At 42.0% G+C, this 19,204-nt stretch overlaps 1 pseudogene; it reads right to left on the bottom strand.

The window, feature by feature from the left end:
* Positions 1-1,581: 1,581 nt before the first annotated feature.
* Positions 1,582-19,159, bottom strand: LOC109942126 (aspartate aminotransferase, chloroplastic-like; annotated as a pseudogene).
* Between the last annotated feature and the right edge of the window lie 45 nt (positions 19,160-19,204).

Raw genomic sequence — 19,204 nt, 5'->3', positions numbered from 1 at the left:
AACTACTCTCTCTGTCTCTGGATCAAGACGAACGTCATCTCCTACCATCGCTGGCGATTGTCCAGAGCCGGCCATCTCCACCGCCAACTAGTTATGCAGTATGGGTTTTTTTCGAATGAAAGGAAATCACAGATGCTATACTAAACAAGTAACCACATCCACGTTTCTAGGGCATTTTCAATAATTTCCAAAACCATACCGATATTATAGCAATGTACATGTAATACAAATAACCCTAACACACTACTTACGCTAAATGACTCAATGTTTTACGCCAAACTGTATATACTATATATGCAACATTTATAGCGTATCTGTTTTATGCCATATCTTTCAACATCTTATTCGATATTGTCTTTAACTCCCGCCATTATACCCCATGTAAGATTCATAAATTCCACGCCCACGTATCAGAGTAAGCATGTTTGCATGTGGAATCTAATCCCTATAATTCCGCCCACTACCATATGTTTACCGCCTTTCCATTAACCAACTGCGTCACGGCGCCGTCTGTCCTCCATGCTCTCTGTCTCGTCTCCATTATACTCATGCGCACTTGGTTCAGCGGACCAGATCCTGTAACCGACCCGGGCACTCTTTAATATCCGAAGCCCAGAGCTCCCGTTATACCTGCCTTATATATATAGTAGCTGTCGCGCGCACCTGCGCGCTGCCGCCATGGTGCTAGATTCATAGTTTATCATTTGTAGCTTAACTTTTGAATAAATTTTAGTCTATATATTCAGAGTTCATGTTCTCTGGAGTCTGTACAACATACAATGGCTTGACTATAGAATAGTGTTTTATCAGAGGAAATATCAAATTGGAAAATGTATTATACAGTTGGTGGTTTATAGAAAGAGATCCGAACAAAAATGTGTACATTGAAAAAAAACACACAAATAATCAAACTGCATTAGCAATGCTGTGGAACCAACAATTTTACTACTATCCTTTCGAGTAGAGATTAAACTTGGCTTACTTGCCCTTGCGAATTGCTTGGTATGCACGTTGATTTTGAAAACATTCAAGATCTAAGCCACCACGAATATCAAAGACGTAGTAAGTTTAAGGCTGTGACAAAACAACATTTGAAAAAAAAAACTATTACTCTATTACCATGTACTGCAACATGATTTCGTCATAGGCATTTGAACAAACACATGGTGTGTATAGTATGAGATGAGCCAAAAACAAAACGGATATGGGGCAGACTGATACAGAGAGATTACTAGGCACCTCTATCGTCACAGCAACAGTTTAAAACATATATAAAATATAATAAAGTTTTCTGTCATTATCGAATAGAATAATGGAAGTGAATATTCAAGCGAGTAGCCTCCCATCAACTTGGCTTAAGCCAGGAAGCATACGATTAGCGACCCGATGAACTCACATGCTTAGCAAGGTTGTGGCTGTCAGTGGTCTGAACCTGTCTGACCCGCACATCACGTAAGGCCTTGTTCGTTTGTACCGGATTGGTGGGTCGAAACGATTCCTAACCGGATTGCTTCTCTAATTTATATAAATTTTGATTAGCTGGAACGATTCCGGGTGCAATCCGACAGAAACGAACAAGGCCTAAGCTAGCTTCCTGTCGTGGGAATTGCCGCCCGTGAGCTTCTCCTTCGCTATCTTTCCATTATTCACCGCCTTCCCCTTTGTCCACGGATCAGAACCAAGCTCCGGCGAGGTATAGCGAGGTCTGAAGGAGCGCCTGGAGATGCAGAAAATATATGTGATGTAAAGGGCGATGCGACGGCTGTGGTACGACGCAAGCAGAAGAGAAAGTCGACCGACCCGGGCGAGAACACGAGGGTGATGCTTTCTTGGTAGGCCGGTGCCATGCGAGACTCGAAGCTGGAGGTGGAGCGGGGCGAGGCTGTGTTGTTTACATCGTGGCATGGCGGGTGTAGGTGCACAGCAAAGTCACGCGGGCACGACGCGCGGCTAGATGGCGACGTGCATGGATGCGGCGACGACGCAGAGCTGCGTCTAAGGAGGGGGTGGGGACGAGCGAAGGAAGGAGCTCCTACCGGTGTGCGTCGTGACATCACTGCTCGAAGGCAAAGGAACGACAGCAGGGGAGGGGCAGTAAGGGGGAGTGCATCAAGAGCAAGGGTGCATTTTTTTGGGGGGATGAGGGAGGGAGGTGGGGAGCTCCTGCTGGCGTTCATTTGACGCGGCGAGGGTGGGAGACCAATCACCTGGTGTGGCTAGGGAAGACGACTTTGTCTAGAAGGCTCAACGCTGTAACCGGAGGCTGCCTCGTTTGACATCAGATGAAGATCGTGTGGCTGGCAAGGCAAGTGGTGACGTGGACGAATGGGTAAATATATAGTTTATATACTGAGAGCCATGGGCTCTCAATAATTGTAGAGAGCCCCAGCTGAAAGTCGCCTAGAGGGGGGTGAATAGGGCGAATCTGAAATTTACAAACTTAATCACAACTACAAGCCGGGTTAGCGTTAGAAATATAATCGAGTCCGAGAGAGAGGGTGCAAAACAAATCGCAAGCGAATAAAGAGTGTGACACTCGGATTTGTTTTACCGAGGTTCGGTTCTTGCAAACCTACTCCCCGTTGAGGTGGTCACAAAGACCGGGTCTCTTTCAACCCTTTCCCTCTCTCAAACGGTCCCTCGGACCGAGTGAGCTTCTCTTCTCAAATCAATTGGGAACCAAACTTCCCGCAAGGACCACCACACAATTGGTGTCTCTTGCCTTGTTTACAATTGAGATGATCGTAAGAACGAATGAGAAAAAGAAGCAATCCAAGTGCAAGAGCTCAAAAGAACACAACAAATCTCTCTCACTTAACACTAAAGCTTTTGTACAATTGGGAGAGGATTTGATCACTTGGGTGTGTCTAGAATTGAATGCTAGAGCTCTTGTAAGTAGTTGGAAGGTGGAAAACTTGGATCACTTGAATGTGAGGTGGTTGGGGGTATTTATAACCCCAACCACCAAACTAGCCGTTTGGTGAAGGCTGCTGTCGATGGGCGCACCGGACAGTCCGGTGCGCCACCGGACACTGTCCGGTGCGCCAGCCACGTCACCAGGCCGTTGGGTTCCGACCGTTGGAGCTCTGACTTTTGGGCCCGCCTGGCTGTCCGGTGGCGCACCGGACAAGTCCTGCAGACTGTCCGGTGTGCCACCCGCGCGTGCTCTGTTCTCTGCGCGCGCAGGCGCGCATTTAATGCGTTGCAGTCGACCGTTGCGCGCGAAGTAGTCGTTGCTCCGCTGGCTCACCGGACAGTCCGGTGTGCACCGGACATGTCCGGTGAATTATAGCGGAGCGGATTTCCGAAGCTGGCGGGTTCAGAGTCGCTCTCCCCTAGAGCACCGGACACTGTCCGGTGGTGCACCGGACAGTCCGGTGAATTATAGCGGAGCCCTCTGAAAATTCCCGAAGGTGAAGAGTTGGGCGTCGAGTTCCCTGGTGCACCGGACAGTCCGGTGCGCCAGACCAGACCACACTTCGGTTGTCCCTTGCTCTCTTTGTTGAACCATTTTCTTGGTCTTTTATTGGCTAAGTGTGAACCTTTGGCACCTGTATAACTTATAGACTGGAGCAAAGTAGTTAGTCCAATTATTTGTGTTGGGCAATTCAACCACCAAAATCATTTAGGAAATAGGTGTAAGCCTAATTCCCTTTCAATCTCCCCCTTTTTGGTGATTGATGCCAACACAAACCAAAGCAAGTATAGAAGTGCATAATTGAACTAGTTTGCATAATGTAAGTGCAAAGGTTACTTGGAATTGAGCCAATATAAATACTTATAAGATACGCATGGATTGTTTCTTTAGTTTTAATATTTTGGACCACGCTTGCACCACATGTTTTGTTTTTGCAAATTCTTTTGTTCTTTTGCAAATAGTCAAAGGTAGATGAATAAGATTTTGCGAAGCATTTTCAAGATTTGAAATTTTCTCCCTCTGTTTCAAATGCTTTTCCTTTGACTAAATAAAACTCCCCCTCAATGAAATCCTCCTCTTAGTGTTCAAGAGGGTTTTAAGATATCAATTTTGAAAATACTACTTTCTCCCCCTTTTGAACACAATAAGATACCAATTTGAAATTTACCAATTGAAAATCATTAGTTAGTTTTTTTAAGATTAGGTGGTGGTGCGGTCCTTTTGCTTTGGGCTAATACTTTCTCCCCCTTTGACATGAATCGCCAAAAACGGATACTTTGAGTGAAATATAAGCCCTTGGTAAAACTACTTTCTCCCCTTTGGCAAATAAAACATGAGTGAAGATTATACCAAAGACGGAGAGTTGCTCGGAGCGACGGCAAAGGATGAGTTACGGAGTGGAAGCCTTTTGTCTTCGCCGAAGACTCCAATTCCCTTTCAATACACCTATGACTTGTTTTTGAAATGTACTTGAAAACACATTAGTCATAGTATATGGAAGAGACATGATCAAAGGTATATTAATGAGCTATGTATGCAAGACATCAAAAGAAGTTCCTAGAATCAAGAATATTTAGCTCATGCCTAAGTTTGTTAAAAGTTTGTTCATCTAGTGGCTTGGTAAAGATATCGGCTAATTGTTCCTTAGTGTTAATATATGCAATCTCGATATCTCCCTTTTGTTGGTGATCCCTTAGAAAATGATACCGAATGGCTATGTGTTTAGTGCGGCTATGCTCAACGGGATTATCTGCCATGCGGATTGCACTCTCATTATCACATAGAAGAGGAACTTTGGTTAATTTGTAACCGTAGTCCCTAAGGGTTTGCCTCATCCAAAGTAATTGCGCGCAACAATGGCCTGTGGCAATGTACTCGGCGGTAGAAAGACCTACGGAATTTTGCTTCTTTGAAGCCCAAGACACCAAGGATCTTCCCAAGAACTGGCAAGTCCCCGATGTGCTATTTCTATTAATTTTACACCCTTCCCAATCGGCATCCGAATAACCAATTAAATCAAATGTGGATCCCCTGGGATACCAAAGCCCAAACTCAGGAGTATAAACTAAATATCTCAAGATTCGTTTTACGGCCGTAAAGGTGAGCTTCCTTAGGGTCGGCTTGGAATCTTGCACACATGCATACGGAAAGCATAATATCCGGTCGAGATGCACATAAATAGAGTAGTGAACCTATCATTGACCGGTATACCTTTTGATCGACGGATTTACCTTCCGTGTCGAGGTCGAGATGCCCATTAGTTCCCATGGGTGTCTTGATGGGCTTGGCATCCTTCATCCCAAACTTGTTTAGAATATCTTGAGTATACTTCGTTTGGCTTAGGAAGGTGCCCTCTTGGAGTTGCTTCACTTGAAATCCCAAGAAGTACTTCAACTCCCCCATCATTGACATCTCGAATTTCTATGTCATGATCCTACTAAACTCTTCACATGTAGATTCGTTAGTAGTCCCAAATATAATATCATCAACATAAATTTGGCATACAAACAAATCATTTTCAAGAGTTTTGGTAAAGAGTGTAGGATCGACCTTTCCGACTTTGAAGCCATTAGTGATAAGAAAGTCTCTTAGGCATTCATACCATGCTCTTGGGGCTTGCTTGAGCCCATAAAGCGCCTTAGAGAGTTTATAAACATGGTTAGGGTACTCACTATCTTCAAAGCCGGGAGGTTGCTCAACATAGACCTCTTCCTTGATTGGTCCATTGAGGAAGGCACTCTTCACGTCCATTTGATAAAGCTTGAAGCCATGGTAAGTAGCATAGGCCAATAATATGCGAATTGACTCAAGCCTAGCTACGGGTGCATAAGTTTCACCGAAATCCAAACCTTCGACTTGGGAGTATCCTTTGGCCACAAGTCGGACTTTGTTCCTTGTCACCACACCATGCTCATCTTACTTGTTGCGGAACACCCACTTGGTTCCTACAACATTTTGATTAGGACGTGGAACTAAATGCCATACCTCATTCCTAGTGAAGTTGTTGAGCTCCTCTTGCATCGCCACCACCCAATCCGAATCTTGTAGTGCTTCCTCTACCCTGTGTGGCTCAATAGAGGAAACAAAAGAGTAATGCTCACAAAAATGTGCAACACGAGATCTAGTAGTTACCCCCTTATGAATGTCGCCGAGGATGGTGTCGACGGGGTGATCTCGTTGGATTGCTTGGTGGACTCTTGGGTGTGGCGGCCTTGGTTCCTCATCCTCCTTGTCTTGGTCATTTGCATCTCCCCCTTGATCATTGTCGTCATCTTGAGGTGGCTCATTTTGTTGATCTTGTCCTTCATCAACTTGATCCTCATCTTCATTTTGAGTTGGTGGAGATGCTTGCGTGGAGGAGGATGGTTGATCTTGTGCATTTGGAGGCTCTTTGAATTCCTTAGGACACACATCCCCAATGGGCATGTTCCTTAGCGCGATGCACGGAGCCACTTCATCACCTATCTCATCAAGATCACTTTGCTCTACTTGAGAGCCGTTAGTCTCATCAAACACAACGTCACAAGAAACTTCAACTTGTCCAGAGGACTTGTTAAAGACTCTATACGCCCTTGTGTTTGACTCATATCCTAGTAAAAAGCCTTCTACAGTCTTAGGAGCAAATTTAGATTTTCTACCTCTTTTAACAAGTACAAAGCATTTGCTACCAAAGACTCTAAAATATGAAATATTGGGCTTTTTACCGGTTAGGAGTTCGTATGATGTCTTCTTGAGGATTCGGTGTAGATACAACCGGTTGATGGCGTAGCAAGCGGTGTTGACCGCCTCGGCCCAAAACCGATCCGAAGTCTTGTACTCATCAAGCATGATTCTTGCCATGTCCAATAGAGTTCTATTCTTCCTCTCCACTACACCATTTTGTTGTGGGGTGTAGGGAGAAGAGAACTCATGCTTGATGCCCTCCTCCTCAAGGAAGCCTTCAATTTGAGAGTTCTTGAACTCCGTCCCGTTGTCGCTTCTAATTTTCTTGATCCTTAAGCCGAACTCGTTTTGAGCCCGTCTCAAGAATCCCTTTAAAGTCTCTTGGGTATGATATTTTTCCTGCAAAAAGAATACCCAAGTGAAGCGAGAATAATCATCCACAATAACTAGACAGTACTTACTCCCACCGATGCTTATGTAAGCTATCGGGCCGAATAGATCCATGTGTAGGAGCTCCAGTGGCCTGTCAGTCGTCATGATGTTCTTGTGTGGATGATGAGTACCAACTTGCTTCCCTGCTTGGCATGCGCTACAAATCCTGTCTTTCTAAAAATGAATATTTGTTAATCCTAAAACGTGCTCTCCCTTTAGAAGCTTATGAAGATTCTTCATCCCAACATGTGCTAGTCGGCGATGCCAGAGCCAGCCCATGTTAGTCTTAGCAATTAAGCAAGTGTCGAGTTCAGCTCTATCAAAATTTACTAAGTATAGCTGACCCTCTAACACTCCCTTAAATGCTATTGAATCATCACTTCTTCTAAAGACAGTGACACCTACATGAGTAAATAGAAAGTTGTAGCCCATTTTGCATAATTGAGAAACGGAAGGCAAATTGTAATCTAAAGAGTCTACAAGAAAAACATTGGAAATGGAATGGTTAGGTGAAATAACAATTTTACCTAGTCCTTTGACCAAACCTTGATTTCCATCCCCGAATGTGATCGCTCTTTGGGGATCTAGGATTTTCTCGTAGGAGGAGAACATCTTCTTCTCCCCTGTCATATGGTTTGTGCAACCGCTGTCGATTACCCAACTTGAGCCCCCGGATGCATAAACCTACAAAACAAATTTAGTTCTTTGTTTTAGGTACCCAAACTGTTTTGGGTCCTTTGGCATTAGAAACAAGAACTTTGGGTACCCAAACACAAGTTTTTGAACCCTTGTGTTTCCCCCCAACAAACTTGGCAACTACCTTGCCGGATTTGTTAGTTAAGACATAAGAGGCATCAAAAGTTTTAAATGAAACATTATGATCATTTGATGCACTAGGAGTTTTCTTCTTAGGCAATTTAGCATGGGTTGATTGCCTAGAACTAGATGTCTCACCCTTATACATAAAAGCATGATTACGGCCAGAGTGAGACTTCCTAGAGTGAATTCTCCTAATTTTGCTCTCGGGATAACCGGCAGGGTACAAAATGTAACCCTCGTTATCCTGAGGCATGGGAGCCTTGCCCTTAACAAAATTAGACAATCTTTTAGGAGGGGCATTAAGTTTGACATTGTCCCCCCTTTGGAAGCCAATGCCATCCTTTATGCCAGGGCGTCTCCCACTATAGAGCATACTGCGAGCAAACTTAAATTTTTCATTTTCAAGTTCATGCTCGGCAATTTTAGCATCTAATTTAGCTATATGATCATTTTGTTGTTTAATCATGGAAAGGTGATCATGTATAGCATTAACATCAATATCTCTACATCTAGTGCAAATGGTGACATGCTCAGTGGTAGATGTAGAGGGTTTGCAAGAATTAAGTTCAACAATCTTAGCACGCAATATATCATTTTTATCTCTAAGATCGGAAATTGTAACATTGCAATCATTTAGTTCTTTAGCCTTAGCAAGCAATTTTTCATTTTCATCCCTAAGGCTAGCAAGAGTAACATTTAATTCTTCAATCTTAGCAAGTAAATCAACATTGTCATCTCTAAGATTGGGAATTGAAACATTACAAGCATTTGAATCAACCTTAGCAATTAAACTAGCATTTTCATTTCTAAGGTTGTCAATAGTCTCATGGCAGGTGCTTAGCTCACTAGATAATTTCTCACATTTTTCTACTTCTAGAGCATAAGCATTTTTCACCTTAACATGCTTCTTGTTTTCTTTAATAAGGAAGTCCTCTTGGGTGTCCAAGAGATCATCCTTCTCATGGATAGCACTAATCAATTCATTCAGTTTTTCCTTTTGTTGCATGTTGAGGTTGGCAAAAAGAATGCGCAAGTTATCCTCCTCATTACTAGCATTTTCCTCATCACTAGAGGTCTCATATTTAGTGGAGGATCTTGATTTTACCTTCTTCCTTTTGCTGTCCTTCGCCATGAGGCACTTGTGGCCGACGTTGGGGAAAAGAAGTCCCTTGGTGACAGCGATGTTTGCGGCGTCCTCGTCGGAGGAGGAGTCGGTGGAGCTCTCGTCGGAGTCCCGTTCCCGGCAAACATGGGCATCGTCGTCCTTCTTCTTGTAGTACTTGTTCTTCTCCTTTCTTCTCCCCTTCTTGTCGTCGCCCCTGTCACTATCACTAGAAATAGGACATTTTGCTATAAAGTGACCAGGCTTACCACATTTGTAGCAAACTTTCTTGGAGCGGGGCTTGTAATCTTTCCCCCTCCTTTGCTTGAGGATTTGGCGGAAGCTCTTGATGACGAGCGCCATTTCCTTGTTGTCGAGCTTGGAGGCGTCGATGGGAGTTCGACTTGGAGTAGATTCCTCCTTCTTTTCTTCCGTCGCCTTGAATGCGACCGGTTGTGCTTCGGACATGGAGGGGCCGTCAAGCTCGTTGATCTTCTTTGAGCCTTTGATCATCAATTCAAAGCTCACAAAATTCCCGATTACTTCCTCAGGAGTCATTAGTGTATATCTAGGATTGCCACGAATTAATTGAACTTGAGTAGGGTTAAGGAAAACAAGTGATCTTAAAATAACCTTAACCATTTCGTGGTCATCCCATTTTTTGCTCCCGAGGTTGCGCACTTGGTTCACGAAGGTTTTGAGGCGGTTGTACATGTCTTGTGGCTCCTCCCCTTGGCGAAGTCGGAAGCGACCGAGCTCCCCCTCGATCGTTTCCCGCTTGGTGATCTTGGTCACCTCGTCTCCTTCGTGCGCGGTCTTTAGCGTGTCCCAAATCTCCTTAGCATTTTTCAACCCTTGCACCTTATTATACTCCTCTCGACTTAGAGAGGCGAGGAGTATAGTTGAGGCTTGGGAGTTGAAGTGTTGGATTTGGGCCACTTCGTCCTCATCATAATGTTCATCCCCTAAGGATGGTACATGTACACCAAACTCAACTACATCCCATATACTTTTGTGGAGTGAGGTTAGATGAAATCGCATCAAATCACTCCACCTAGCATAATCTTCACCATCAAAAGTTGGTGGTTTGCCTAATGGGACGGAAAGTAAAGGCGTATGTTTAGGAATGCGAGGATAGCGTAAGGGGATCTTACTAAACTTCTTGCGCTCATGGCGCTTAGAAGTAATGGATGGCGCGTCGGAGCCGGAGGTGGAGGGTGATGAAGTATCGGTCTCGTAGTAGACCACCTTCCTTATCTTCTTTTTCTTGTCGCCACTCCGATGCGACTTGTGGGAAGAGGATTTCTTCTCCTTCCCCTTCCCTTTGTTGCGGGACTCTTCCGATGAAGCCTTCCCGTGGCTTGTAGTGGGCTTGTCGCCGGTTTCCATCTCCTTCTTGGCGTGATCTCCCGACATCACTTCGAGTGGTTAGGCTCTAATGAAGCACCCGGCTCTGATACCAATTGAAAGTCGCCTCGAGGGGGGTGAATAGGGCGAATATGAAATTTACAAACTTAATCACAACTACAAGTCGGGTTAGCGTTAGAAATATAATCGAGTCCGAGAGAGAGAGGGTGCAAAACAAATCGCAAGCGAATAAAGAGTGTGACACGCGGATTTGTTTTACCGAGGTTCGGTTCTTGCAAACCTACTCCCCGTTGAGGTGGTCACAAAGACCGGGTCTCTTTCAACCCTTTCCCTCTCTCAAACGGTCCCTCGGACCGAGTGAGCTTCTCTTCTCAAATCAATTGGGAACCAAACTTCCCGCAAGGACCACCACACAATTGGTGTCTCTTGCCTTGTTTACAATTGAGATGATCGCAAGAACGAATGAGAAAAAGAAGCAATCCAAGCGCAAGAGCTCAAAAGAACACAACAAATCTCTCTCACTTAACACTAAAGCTTTTGTAGAATTGGGAGAGGATTTGATCACTTGGGTGTGTCTAGAATTGAATGCTAGAGCTCTTATAAGTAGTTGGAAGGTGGAAAACTTGGATCACTTGAATGTGAGGTGGTTTGGGGTATTTATAACCCCAACCACCAAACTAGCCGTTTGGTGAAGGCTGCTGTCGATGGGCGCACCAGACAGTCCGGTGCGCCAGCCACGTCACCAGGCCGTTGGGTTCCGATCGTTGGAGCTCTGACTTGTGGGCCTGCCTGGCTGTCCGGTGGCGCACCGGACAAGGCCTGTAGACTGTCCGGTGTGCCACCCGCGCGTGCTCTGTTCTCTGCGCGCGCAGGCGCGCATTTAATGCGTTGCAGTCGACCGTTGCGCGCGAAGTAGCCATTGCTCCGCTGGCTCACCGGACAGTCCGGTGTGCACCAGACATGTCCGGTGAATTATAGCGGAGCGGATTTCCGAAGCTGGCGGGTTCAGAGTCGCTCTCCCCTGGAGCATCGGACACTGTCCGGTGGTGCACCGGATAGTCCGATGAATTATAGCGGAGCCCTCTGAAAATTCCCGAAGGTGAAGAGTTGGGCATCGAGTTCCCTGGTGCACCGGACACTGTCCGGTGGCACACCGGACAGTCCGGTGCGCCAGACCAGGGCACACTTCGGTTGTCCATTGCTCTCTTTGTTGAACCCTTTTCTTGGTCTTTTTATTGGCTAAGTGTGAACCTTTGGCACCTGTATAACTTATAGACTGGAGCAAACTAGTTAGTCCAATTATTTGTGTTGGGCAATTCAACCACCAAAATCATTTAGGAAATAGGTGTAAGCCTAATTTCCTTTCACCAGCCACACAACAAACCCGGTTAAGACCACTTACGTTCACTATTTATGCAACCAAACCAATTTAGCGTAAACAGAGCACCACCTCCGAACCCACGTTCCAGAAAACCGGGTTAGGCCCACTTTCCACGCGGTGAACTACCCATGCCATAGTCAAAACATGTTAATGCCAATTCCGTTCAATGTTTATGCAACAAAATTGATTTGGCGTAAATAGAGCACCTCATCTGAACCCACGTTCCAGAAAAACCAGCTTAGGCCCACTTTCCACGTGGCCAACTACTTCTATACCCTAACTCCTGTCGCGGTCAATTTACCTGGATGACTCGCCGCGATTCATCGGGCGTCGCCAGGGCGATTATTCGTTCCTCTACCACCGCACGCCCTCAACCCTAATCGGCGCCGCCGTTGATAGTTCTCGTCGAGCCGCCCCGCCGCTGACAATCGTCGCGCACCGTGTGACATTGGTCGTCTACCCGCCCCGTTGACAGTCGTCCGCCTTCCCAAGGTGCTCGCATTCCTCACTAATTCTTCTGCGCTTCATCGCTATTTCCCAATCTCACCCATTCATCTCTGCCATTTTCTTATCCACTGCTCGTGTGCCGTATTTGTGAGGCATTAACAACCGCGCCGTATTCCAGGTGCCCAAATTCGTCACCGACGACTAGGCTGCTCTGTTTCAACCACTGATGGATTTTCTGGCCGTCGATGACAAGGAAATCACAGGTCACCTACTAATGCATAAATGTTTATTTTGTTGGTTAGTCATTGGATAAATATCGTTTTTATGCACATTCTGTTGGTATGCATAAATGTGTATGGCCATTTTACTTTGCAATGGTACGATTTTAAGGGTAGCTGCATTAAATAGGTTTACATTATAGCCCTGTTGTGTTTAATCCATGAAACTCATTTGTTTAAAATGTAAGAACCTAATATGACATTGCCATAATTATCTCTGAATATGAATGTTTATGTATTTTACTAAGTTGTATTTGTTACTGCATTCATTTGTTTATTTTGCTAGTTAGTCATTGGATAAATATTGTTTTGTATGAACATTCTGTCGGTATGCATAAATGTATATGGCAATTTTTACAATGCAATGATACGACTTTAAGGCTAGCTGCATTAAATAGGTTTACATTATAGCCCTGTTGTGTTTAATCCATGAAACTCATTTGTTTAAAATTTAAGAACCTAATATGTCATTGCCATAAGTATCTCTGAATATTAATGTTTATGTATTTTTACTAAGTTGTATTTGTTACTGCATTCATAGCTTACACCATACTGATATAATCATCCTCAAGTATAATTGTTTTGTTGATGTCTTTGCAATTTATAAAAGTCTGGTTGCATTATATTATACTATCTATTTCACCATTTAGCATATAAACGAATCGATAAAAAATATTTTTTCCTATGATGCAATGATTCATGAAGGCATGTCTATGCTGTAGATCAAATATGTCATTTTAGTTGGTTATGCAAATAGTCTTATGATATATTTCTTTTTCATTATGTTTCTTTTTCTTTTTTTATGATAGATGCCACATAAGTGCTTTGTTTATGTTGTTTTGTTCACTTATCTACTATGTTTCTAGGGCCATATAACATAATTAAGGTATTCTAATGTGGACGAGTGTGTAGAGTGTACAATTATTTCATATAGTCATTTGTTTATATGTTGATGTATGTAAGTCAATAAAGTAAATGTAAAATCAGCATGTATATTTGTTCACTGTTAATCATTTTTATTAGTTGCACATATGTTTTACATTGTTTGCTCCGCAGGCAACTGCTTCAATGATGTGGAAGGTTGATCGACTCCCAACCAATCCGAAGAGATTAATCATTGAGTCAAGTCAAGAATGCTTCAGTGTCGACATCCCGCGCTCGACAGACACCGGAGACCCTCCAAATACTCGATGTGATGGTGATCCTCTGCAACATAGAAAGAGAGGTGTTGTTGCCGATGCTAAAAAGCTCCCCATGTGCAGTATGGATGATGATGATGACTTTGAGCCCCAAAAAAAGAAGTGTAATATCAAAATGGATGCCCCAAACAAGACGCAGGTGAGTTTACAACATTGCAGAAACTTATCTTTTCCAATATTTTAATCATGCATACAATCACAATGCATACTTCCTGTGCTGCAACATACAACTTACTATATTACCTTAGCATATCAATCCAAAACAGTAATAGACCATGGAACTATGTAAAAATAAGAATGCAGATACTATGATATTTAATTATTAACATATTTATCAATCTATCCACATTTTTTTACAGAGACTCAACATCAGATGCAACCCAGGAGATGTTCTTGCGTCCATTCAGATAATGAATGAAAGGCAACGTCAAGCTATAGTCAGAAAAGGTTTATCCAGCATTCTTGACATGACGATTGATGCAATTGGATGTCGGACACTTCTTTGTTGGCTCATGCAGAAGCTAGACCCCAGAGACATGACTCTTCGTATTGGTCCAGACAAAGAACTAAAAATCACCAAGTAGACTGTCCATCTGATATTGGGTCTTCCAAATTCGGGTGGTGGGAAGCCACTAAATATTGACGAAGTGAATGCCGCAGCAAACCTTCGGTCCTCCCTAAGTATTAGCAAGGATGAGTTTGTGATTTCAAAGCTACAGGACAGACTGAGGCTAGACAACGATGATGAGCTGTCAATCCGATGTTTTTTAATACTATTCAACCGGCTGATTTTCCCAACGGCTAGCTGATCGATATCTTACAACAAGGTTCTACTGACGAAAGAATTGGAGCGGTTCCCTCACATTGATTGGTGCCATCTCATTTTCAGCGGCCTATGTGAAGCTGCCCAGAAATGGCACAATAGAAGCACTAGTAACGTCTCGGCAACGATATACGGGTGTTCCATCATTGTTCTTGTAAGTTTCATACTTAATATGGTAAATCTTTTCTTAGATTAATCAATTGCAAGCTGAAAATACATTCATATATTCTGTGTTTACGTTCACTTATCTTCATTTGCATATGACACATGATATCTATATGTTATGTAGCTTTATTATTTGGACCACTTGCACCATGCCGCAGCTCCCAACAACAAAAGTGGCACTCCCCACATCAAGTATTTTAACAAGAATATCATAAGGACGTTGTCAATGGCTGATAAGCGTAAGCCTCGACAGGGTGGCGAACCATTTGGTTATTGCCCTATGAGTATTCACTTCTATCATAATTTTAGTTTTTATGTCCAATTCATTCATTTTTTCAGGTTGCACAATTTTTGATACTATATTTGTTTTGTAGTGTTTCCATGTTGCACAATATAAGGTGTCATCTATGTTAGGTGTATCACATCAGAATTTTTTTGTTTTTTTACAACAATCTTATCTATGACTATTTTAAATCCAATTGATTATAGTAGTTATCTCATGATCTCACTTGATGCTACAAGTCAATCCATATACATAATTATTAATTTTCATCTGGTTTCATCAGTTTTGGAGCAGCAGTGAGACTTGTTACGTCACAAAATCGGCATTTATTGGTCAGTTTGAGGTTACATTACATACCCACACTGTTCTCTATGTGCCTGTTTCTTAACATATTTTTTCTCTTATTATATATTGTTTACTACAGTCTACACTAAGGCCAGAATCAAGTGTGGCAGATCCAAATGAACATGGTCGACTTCCCAACATAAGCATCCAACTGCATCTTATCCAAGATCTGATGTCAACTAAGATCCAGTAGCTTCCTGTACATCCACGCTCAAAGTTCCAAGCTAAGTTGCTTGCTTATGACTCAGAGGTTGCAAGATAGTTGCCACTATGAAGCAATGTCTGAATAAGATTGGTAGGAAGCAGTACAAGCTAGTTGATACATTTGGAGAGTTGATTGACGAGGTTCTTTGGGCTGAGTCATATAGTTCAGACATTGAAGATAACGTGATACAACCTTGAAATAAATCTGTACCAGGTCAGTTGTCATTTTCATCATATATGTATAATTCATGCAAATACTAGTTAGGTGCCCGTGCGTTGCAACGGGCATACAAAATCTTCAATAAAATAAATAGTTAGTGCATGTTTAGGTGAGAGGAGTACCACTCAGCGATCATACGAAAATTTCCTACTACACGGTAACCCTGAGCGGTCACATTGGATTTGGATGGGTGTTGTCGACCCTTGGGTAGCAATAATCTCTGCAACTTGTAGAGTGGCAGGGCACTCATGTAATCACACTTTTCCAGAGACAGCCCAACTTATGAGATCTGCCCATCCTTGTCATGTAAACATGCCACTTATCTATCATGTTGTCACCCTGCAGACAAAAAAACGAAATTGCGCATATGATGGTACTCTGCAGACAACAAAGAGTGTGCAACCGGTGATTGGAACTTAATTTAGCGTGTGATGTCTGCGCAACAACAGATGTGGAAGCCGTGTTACCTACGCTTTGTTCAAGCCAGTGTAGGAGAACATGCTAATCTACCTTAGAATGAAAGACCCGTCCTTGCCGTCTTGTCCTTCGCAAACAAACTGTCATAGAGCTTCCATCTTACATTCTTGATTCGCATATCAATTAGCTCCATGTCTTGTTTCCATTCACCAAACATGGTTGGATCACCAACAACATTAACAACTATCCTGGCACCATGAATGGGGGGGTTCGAGTACATGGGTCGTGTCAATCTTTTTAGCTAGCTTTTTACCTTGAAAGGAAGCATCGTGGAATGCCATAAGAAGATAAGTTAATTGCAGCAACAGGAAGACTATTACTTGTCAATTCTATAATTGAAGCAACTATTAGAAAAAAATGATTGTTAATGAAGGGAAAAATACAAATGGCTTGCCTATTGTGCTTGCTTAAGCATTTGCAACTACTGAATGACATTGGGCCGAGGGTACCACGCAAGCAATCAGTAAAAAAATAATACCTATTTGCAACTTCTGGTGCTGAGCACACACATTTATTGCACCAATCCTTTTAGAATATAGACCAAGATTCTTGCTGTAAGATTGTGCAACAAACACTTTCACGCCACGCTTAACAAAAAGCTTGACAGGAAATGCATCTTCATCAAGGCTTCCACTGGCAAAACCCTAAAAGGAAAACCTACCAATCAGCGGAAGACATACTGTGATACATACGTAGGAGACAAGGTACTCAAGCAAAAACAATTCACCTAATATGCAACATCAAAGAAATGCATATGCCTTTTCTATTTAATGACATATGCAATTTTCTCCCACTGTTCAAGAGTTGGGTTTATTCCAGTTGGGTTGTGAGCACAACCATGTAGCAGAACAAAAGATCCTTCAGGAGCAGCCTATTGTGAAGGGAAATGAATATATAATGGCATAAACAATCTCTTGAAAGCAAATTATTCGTTTGCAGAACAAAAAAAGTCTTTAGATGAATTTAGGTATAATCTATTAAAACATTACTCCTCAGACCCAACAAAGTTCATAAAATGGAAGATACCTAGCAAAAATAGCTGCAGCGGGACAAATAAGAACATCCAAGTACCTAAATGTTAGCTATCATTCCCTCAAAATCCAACCCAACAGTCTTGGTTCATAATACAAGAAATAACAACACAAGTTTGTGCTCTGTAAACCACTGCAATACTCAGATTTGTAGGCGTTTATCACCTTTTTTCATTTAGTTTCACTCTTTTACTGGCACAGCTAGAATTCTGCATGCCTTTTGAAATGATTATAGTACATCAATTTATGCTATTCTCTAGACCATTTTACTGCTATGAACAAGTAGCAGCCAGCTAGAATACAGAACAGTGAACAATCACCATGTTGATGAAAGAAAGAGGTGTCAATTTCTATTGCATATTTTATTAAAGCGTATAGTGTCCTAAAACAGTAATTTTATTCCAATGGTAAGGTTATCATACTGCAGAATTCTAACCATACCAATAAAAATGAAATTAATCTATGACGCATTGAGATCCACTTTACAATTAGAAACACTAATAACTAATAACGCGCATCACAAATATATTACAAATATTTTTCTTAAGTACATGTATGATGATGCATCCCAGATATATTACCAATATTTTTTTAAGTACATACAAAGCAAGTATGAACATGGAAAAAGAAGGATATAATAATTGAAAATATGAACCTAATGCAGCTATGTCTATAAGAAAAATATTCCCAGTTTTATTTCATGATTTGCAAGATCATGTATTTCATTGTGTATTATTAATATTCCTGACTACACGTTAATATCAATATACAACATGCTTATTTGCTATTGCTGTTTTTCAGAGGCATGCTACATATCATATTCAGCAGAACTCCCAAAAATTGAATACCAAGTTCATTGTTCTCCAAGTTAGTTTTGATTCAAGACATTTTTTGTTTCATACAATAATCTTAAATAATTAAGAACTGTGTACATACAATGCGGATAGCCTTACATATCAACTCATCTACAATGTGATTTTTTGTAGTGATTTAAGTTGACAGTGAGCATACACTTTTTAGGATCAGGGATGTGCACAGGCTAAACACCCAACATTTGTTTCATTCAGTCATTTTAGATCTGTAATTCATCTTTTATACCTTTCCATTTTACAAATTATGCAATACAAAATGTTCACCCAACAGTACAAATAGATCCAGACACCGTTGTTTGCAAAACACAATAAATTGTTTCAAATTATGGATGACACAAAAATAGGATTACCAGTAGTGTGCAATTCTTGTTTGAGCTAAGCTAGCCCGATTATGCTAGAGTCGAGTTGCTAGATATAAGCCTGTTGTAGCAAAGAGAAGTAAAACAATATAAATCTATACTATTATATGGAGACACTGAACAATGTCGAGCTTTAAAAAACACAAAGGAAATAGTATTAATACTTTGCCATATTGTTTTCCCCAATCTTGGGTTTGGATAAGCAACGATTGGGGATTGGATCAGCCAATAGCTATATATCAATTATCCGCTATCCGGCCACTGCGTAGCCAAATTGCCTATGTTACTATGAGAAGTAAAACAATACTCCTTTTTCTTGTTTTCCACCGCTAGTCTGCTAAATATGAGTTTCTTTGGCACTTAGTGTTACGCTATTTCTTTTCGATGTACCCAATTACCTAATATTTTATCCATCTGGCCGCAACTACCGTCTCTCGTTACCAAATTAACAAATACGATTAATATTGTAAGGTATTTATAATTATATATGTAGATTAATTAATATAATAATATAATACAAAAAAATGTAAGTCACGGACCAACGAGTGAATCGACTTAGAGTATACCATTCTCAATAATTTATTTACCAACATTATATTCTCATGTATTATCGTTTTTTCATTAACGTTATCCCCAAAATTAATAAAGAAAAAGGAAGAAAATAAAGGACAAAAGGAACATACGACATACCTATCTCTTCGTCTTCTTTTCCTCGGGGCACAACGCTGCTCGGTCCGTCGGTGCCTTCCTACCCACCAGACCCTCTCCCTCCATGCCTCAATTTCGAGCGCCACTCCTCCCTATCTCCTCTCCATCCAG

Source organism: Zea mays, chromosome 1 (assembly GCF_902167145.1).
Source record: "Zea mays cultivar B73 chromosome 1, Zm-B73-REFERENCE-NAM-5.0, whole genome shotgun sequence".
Classification (NCBI taxonomy): Eukaryota; Viridiplantae; Streptophyta; class Magnoliopsida; order Poales; family Poaceae; genus Zea; species Zea mays.
Note: the sequence above shows the minus strand (reverse complement) of the source record. Positions and strands in the feature narration are given on the sequence as shown.